A 6,359-nucleotide genomic window follows, 5' to 3' on the forward strand; every position below is an offset into this window, starting at 1 on the left:
TGTCGGAAACACGTGGACAGGAGCACGTGTGAATTTTTTTGTCAGAGGAAATGCAAGGGCATTCACTCTTTCACAACCCGACGGAGTTATTTTCGAAAAATTGGCTATTTTTTTACAATGACGTCATGCTACAAACACCTGTTTGTGTGTGCAGAGCTACCACGGAGACTGTTCTCTTCTGACGTTTGAGCCGCAATGACATAATGTTGCTCGTGATGTTCATGAATACTAAACACTCTTGTTTCTTTATTAATTGTTTTGAAATGTTAGCAATCATATTTTTCGGAGTTGCTCTGGTGATTTTCAAAGAACCAGCCAAAAAAACATTCGCAGGCTGATGCCATGTTTTTTTTGTTAGGACACAAAACAGTAACACATGTGATATCTTTCTGCAAAATCTTATTTCATATCTTCACATGTAGTAATCTTATTACTGAAAATAAAGACAACTGCAGTAATGAGATGTTGTGTATCATTACGAGTGAATGAAGTTGTTGGACATCGTACACACTATCATGCAGCCACACATGCACGCAGACGTGCACATTCTCCCTCTCTCTCTGACGCCTAGCGCCTTTCTCTCTCTGCCTCTTTCTTTCTCGCCCGCACACCCACAAACACATTAAGAGAGAGAGAGAGAGAGAGAGAGAGAGAGAGAGAGAGAGAGAGAGTGTGTAAGTAAATACGTGTGTACTTGCGCGCGCGTATGTGAGTGACTGTATGTGTGTGTGTCTGTGTGTGTCTGTGTGTGTCTGTGTGTGTCTGTGTGTGTCTGTGTACGTGTCTCTGTGTGTCTGTGTGTATGTGTGTGTATGTGGTCTTCACAAACAAAGAGCAAAAAAGCATGCAGCTAAGAACATTTAAACACGGACAGAGAGAGTCACAACCATATCCTTCGACGAGTCAATAACCCCAAGGCCAGTCATATCTCCCAGCGTTTGATTTGTGTTAGATAGAAGACATAACAGGATGAAAGTGACAACAATGAAAAACAATTATAGGCAGTCAGCAAAACTTGCAGAGTCGATATTTTTTTCATTTTACCAAATTGTTGGGGACAAAAGGAAAAAAAAAGAAAAAAAAAAGCCTAAATCAATATCCACATCCGTGATAGTTTAATCCCAAGGCCTTTCATATCTCCTAGCGTTTTATTTGTGTTAAATAGAACATTTGAACGGCGACCTAAATCCCCCTTAGGTCGCCAAAATGGTGGAAAAAGAGGTACAACAACACCACCACCACCACCACCCTCAGTTCACTGACCTACAAACGTTTCATGCTAAACCTTCGTGTTGAAGTTATCACATCATCTTTACACAACTAAGCGTTTGAAACCCTATCGGATGTTGACATTGACAGAATAAAAGAGAATTACGCTATAAATACTACACGGATTTTGCATATGTTCACAGAATGCTGAACATGTGTCACTGGTTTGTCAACTACCTAATACTATGCATGCGTGCCTGTCACCCATATGATGACAGATAAGAAAAGACTTCATTGCCACGCACGCAATTTGAAATAGGAGCGAAAATTGTTCACACATATTAGAGATGAGATGTAGTCAGCAAGTTCACAAAAGAGCATCTGCACTTATTCGCACAACAACGCACGCACACAGACACGGTTACATATACATACACGAACGCACGAACGCATGCACGCAAGCACACACGCACACACACACACACACACACACACACACACACACACACACATACACACACACACACACACACACACACACACACACACACACACACACACACACACACACACACAATCAATCAATCAATCAATCAATCAATCAATGAGTCTTATATCGCGCATATTCCGTGGGTACAGTTCTAGGCGCTCTGCAGTGATGCCGTGTGAGATGAAATTTTATACGGCCAGTAGATTGCAGCCATTTCGGCGCATATTTACCTTTCACGGCCTATTATTCCAAGTCACACGGGTATAGGTAGACAATTATTAACTGTGCCTAAGCAATTTTGCCAGGAAAGACCCTTTTGTCAATCGTGGGATCTTTAACGTGCACACCCAATGTAGTGTACACGGGGGGAGGTTCGGACACCGAAGAGAGTCTGCACACAAAGTTGACTCTGTGAAATAAATTTCCGCCGAACCTGGGATCGAACTCACGCTGACAGCGGCCAACTGAATACAAATCCAGCGCGCTACCAACTGAGCTATATCCCCGCTATACACACACACACACACACACACAAACCTCCCATTAAAATGTCCGTAGAATTTGACAAAGTTGCGCAAAATCAAATGACCCACAAACAACACGGTGTGAGTTATTCTATAAGCAGTTTTCATGTTGAAGTGAACAGAAGCGACGTAAGACGAGTAATGCACACCCACTTACACGTGTGTGTCAAGTGATTGTCACTACTTAGTAACCTGTCAGGTAACATACAGGTGTGTAACCATCATCTAGGTGAGAACAGATGCAGGTAGACTGTACCGAAAATAAAATTAAAGGCACCCTTTTTTTTCTCGTGAAAGCAGTTATATTCACTGTCTTAGATCTGGCAAACCGGCACGGTTGGCCTAGTGGTAAGGCGTCCGCCCCGTGATCGGGAGGTCGTGGGTTCGAACCCCTGCCGATACCTAAGACTTTAAAATTGGCAATCTAGTGGCTGCTCCGCCTGGCGTCTGGCATTATGGGGTTAGTGCTAGGACTGGTTGGTCCGGTGTCAGAATAATGTGACTGCATGGGTGAGACATGAAGCCTGTGCTGCGACTTCTGTCTTGTGTGTGGCGCACGTTATATGTCAAAGCAGCACCGCCCTGATATGGCCCTTCGTGGTCGGCTGGGCGTTAAGCAAATAAACAAACAAACAGACAAACAAACAAACAAACAAACAAGATCTGGCAAGGCTTTTGCATGGGTTAAAGGGATACTAGTATCCTTACCATTCGGGGGAGTTTCTGGAAAATGTGATGACTTCTGAAGAAAATGGGGAATCCACTGTTACTTCAACAAGAAGCAGACTAGTGCACCGCTTTGCCCGAAAACGCACCGCAATCGAAAAAATACGCCCTCGCCGAAAGAAATGTTTTTCAAACTCGGCCATTGCGTCAATTAACAATTGAACAATGGATATGTTTTTAGGGTACTAGATCTGTCCACCCAGCCTTGCGTTTAAAATCAAATTTCCTGCACGCTCAAAGAAGCAGATTAATGCCACAGTGGAACGTCCCGTCACAAATCTGAGAAATCAAATCTTAAAAGGGAGAGAGTCTTAAAATTGGACTGGGTGGACTGGGTGGACTGGGTGGCCGAGTGGTAACGCACTTGCGCTCGGAAGCGAGAGGTTGCGAGTTCGACCCTGGGTCAGGGCGTTAGCAATTTTCTCCCCCCTTTCCTAACCTAGGTGGTGGGTTCAAGTGCTAGTCTTTCGGATGAGACGAAAAACCGAGGTCCCTTCGTGTACACTACATTGGGGTGTGCACGTTAAAGATCCCACGATTGACAAAAGGGTCTTTCCTGGCAAAATTGTATAGGCATAGATAAAAATGTCCACCAAAATACCCGTGTGACTTGGAATTTTTGTCCGTGAAAAGTAGGATATGCGCTGAAATGGCTGCGATCTGCTGGCCGATGTGAATGCGTGATGTATTGTGTGAAAAAAATTCCATCTCACACGGCATAAATAAATCCCTGCGCCTTGAATATGTGCGCGATATAAATAAAATAAAAAAAATCCCTGCGCTTAGAACTGTACCCACGGAATACGCGCGATATAAGCCTCATATTGATTGATTGATTGAAAATTGACGTAAATTTAAACAAGTTAATATGCAATAACAAATGTGTAAGACTAGGATGTTAGCCGGGGGGGGGGGGGGGTGGTCTCAAAACGTGGGATCATAAAAGGGAGGTTCCTCGGTAATTCGGACCAGCGCAATAACTACTCACACCTGTGTCTCGAGAGGGTGTTATTGGATTAATATACTGACAGCCACCAAGCAAGCGTGACCAATACGCACAGGATGTAGGCTGTGACTGTGTTTTCAGTGCGTGTCACGAGGAGAGGGCATTGTTTTCATCCTATGGGAAGTTCGATCTTCTTGTCCTCGTTTCAGTGTGACCATTATGAGGAGGTAGTGTTCATGTTGGTATTAGACCGCTATGTCCTAACACGAAAATCGTTATATAAAACTCTCCAATGTTGTCACTTCATGCACACTTTTGTTTCCTCACTCTTCTTCTTCTTCTTCGTCGTTCGCTGTTTCCTCACTCAAACCCACTCATGCAAGCAAGCCAGCAAGGCAGCAAGCACACACACACACACACACACACACACACACACACACACAAACACACACACACGCACGCGCACACACACACACACATACACACACACACAAACACACAAACACACACAAGCACGCACGCACGCACACACACACACACACACACACACACACACACACACACCAACTGCAGCAATTTTGTTGCATCACATATAAACCATTCAATCACAGCATACTCGACCAAGACCAAAGTTTCCATCCAAAAAATCGACCCCCCCCTCCCCCAGTAAAACAATTATAGAGATGTGATCGATTGTAAACAAACGGTGCAAATTGTTTTGGACAATTTCGAAAGACGCCTTTGCAGTCTTTGTCTTTGGAGACATCTTCCACCCGAATAGTGCCATAGATGGCCAAACTTATTCCTTTGCCAACAAGAAAGTTTGAATGAAACAACAGAAAAAAACTCATGATTAAAATCTCTCTGTCGTTGGTACAAGGACAAGACAAATAGCGTCACTAAGGACAACGTAAACAAGCCTGACACAGCAGGTTTTGACACAAAGAAACACTATGGCGGATCTAGAACGTGAAGGGGAACGCACGAGATGGCCTAGTGGTGGACCGGAGCAGGGGATTGAACCTCAGGTAATGACACAAAAACAGGACAAAGTATAAGATGCCTTAGTTGATTAAAAAAACAGGTGACTGAACTTCTATTAATAATCGGCAGTGAAGGATATCTTTGATCTTTATAAGCGTTTCATAAAGGTAGCTATGAAATTTAAACTTGTCTGAAATTAAAGAATTTTACAATGTTTAAAATCGACCCCCCAAAAATCAGAACAGCCAAAACTGAACATCTGCAGTTCAGGCAATCAGTTTGCGGCGGAAACTGTGCCAGCGTTAACACGCAGTCTCTTGGACTATTTTGCTAGACTTTGTCGTCCGATAAGTATACCAGGTCAAATGTGATTATCGTTTCCATTGCTGTCCAACAACAACAACAACAACAACAACAACAACAACAACAACAACAACAACAACAACATCCAGTTATGCTCCCATCATAAGCATATTAATTTTGTCGCGAGATTCGCATTATTTGCTTCTTCAAAGTTTATTGCCTGACAAAACAAAATGCCCAAACGTCACATGTTCTGAGTGCATCGAACCCTGGGACCGCAGAAGAAGAAGAAGAAGAATGCATCGAAGGGTTTCTATATGTTTACTTCTCTTTGTTCCAAAACCACTCAGCTGTGTAGTGTCAAGGGTGTTCCAAGTCTACACGGTCGACCGATTACCACAAGAGTATTGACGTAGTGAGAATGGGGGAGTGGGGAAGGGAGAGCCCTACATGTAAAGCCTATGGAAGTACGAACAGATGTACCTACCCTTTCCCCCCGGCCTTATATTTTCCCCTGCGAATGTTGTTGCAATGTCATTTTCAAGTGTGACAGGCGCAGTGGCCCAGTAGATAAGACATCGGCCTCTTGATCGGAAGATCGTGAGATCAAATGCCGGTCGCTACCGCCTGGTGGATTGAGGGTGGCGATCTATCAGGTCAACTCATGTGCAGACCTGTTAGTGCCTTATCCCCCTTTGTGTGTACACGCAAGCACAAGACCAAGTGCGCACGGAAAAGATCATCTGTTAACCCGTGATTTGTAAAAATGTAAAAAAAAATTACAAATCACGTTTTTGCGCCCGATATTTTCTTGTCATCTCCAAAGTCAAGGGACAAAAACGAAATCCCTTGACTTTTGGGGTAGCGCGACTCTGTTAATTTTAAGATTGTTTTTTTTTTCATTACTAGGATGTCCCATCGTTGGGAAATTCCGGTCGCTTCCTCCCAGTGGAAAGCTAGCAGTGACAGAGTCGCACTACCCCAAAGGCAAGGGATCTATTAGTCCCGTTTCGCCGTTATCCCAATTCGCTCCCATCCCATTTTGGCGAAATTTCTCAGGCCAAGTGTCATTTTACCACCATATCATGTACCATTAGCTCCACATCCCATTTTGGCGCAATACCGTTTCGCCGTTAGCCTATTTCGCCCCCATTCCATTTTCGCGACATTTTACAGG

The 6,359-nt window shown here is 43.8% G+C and overlaps 1 protein-coding gene across 1 annotated transcript in view; it reads left to right on the forward strand.

Moving 5' to 3' along the window:
• The window catches only part of LOC138970650 (cell surface hyaluronidase-like), a 32,001-nt gene extending 31,540 nt beyond the window's left edge, over positions 1 to 461 (forward strand). The window contains exon 29 of the mRNA XM_070343114.1: positions 155 to 461. The gene's annotated coding sequence lies outside the window, so the exon portion shown is untranslated. The remainder of the gene's footprint in view (positions 1 to 154) is intronic.
• The last annotated feature ends 5,898 nt before the right edge of the window (positions 462 to 6,359 follow it).

This window comes from Littorina saxatilis, linkage group LG7 (assembly GCF_037325665.1).
Source record: "Littorina saxatilis isolate snail1 linkage group LG7, US_GU_Lsax_2.0, whole genome shotgun sequence".
Lineage (NCBI taxonomy): Eukaryota > Metazoa > Mollusca > Gastropoda > Littorinimorpha > Littorinidae > Littorina > Littorina saxatilis.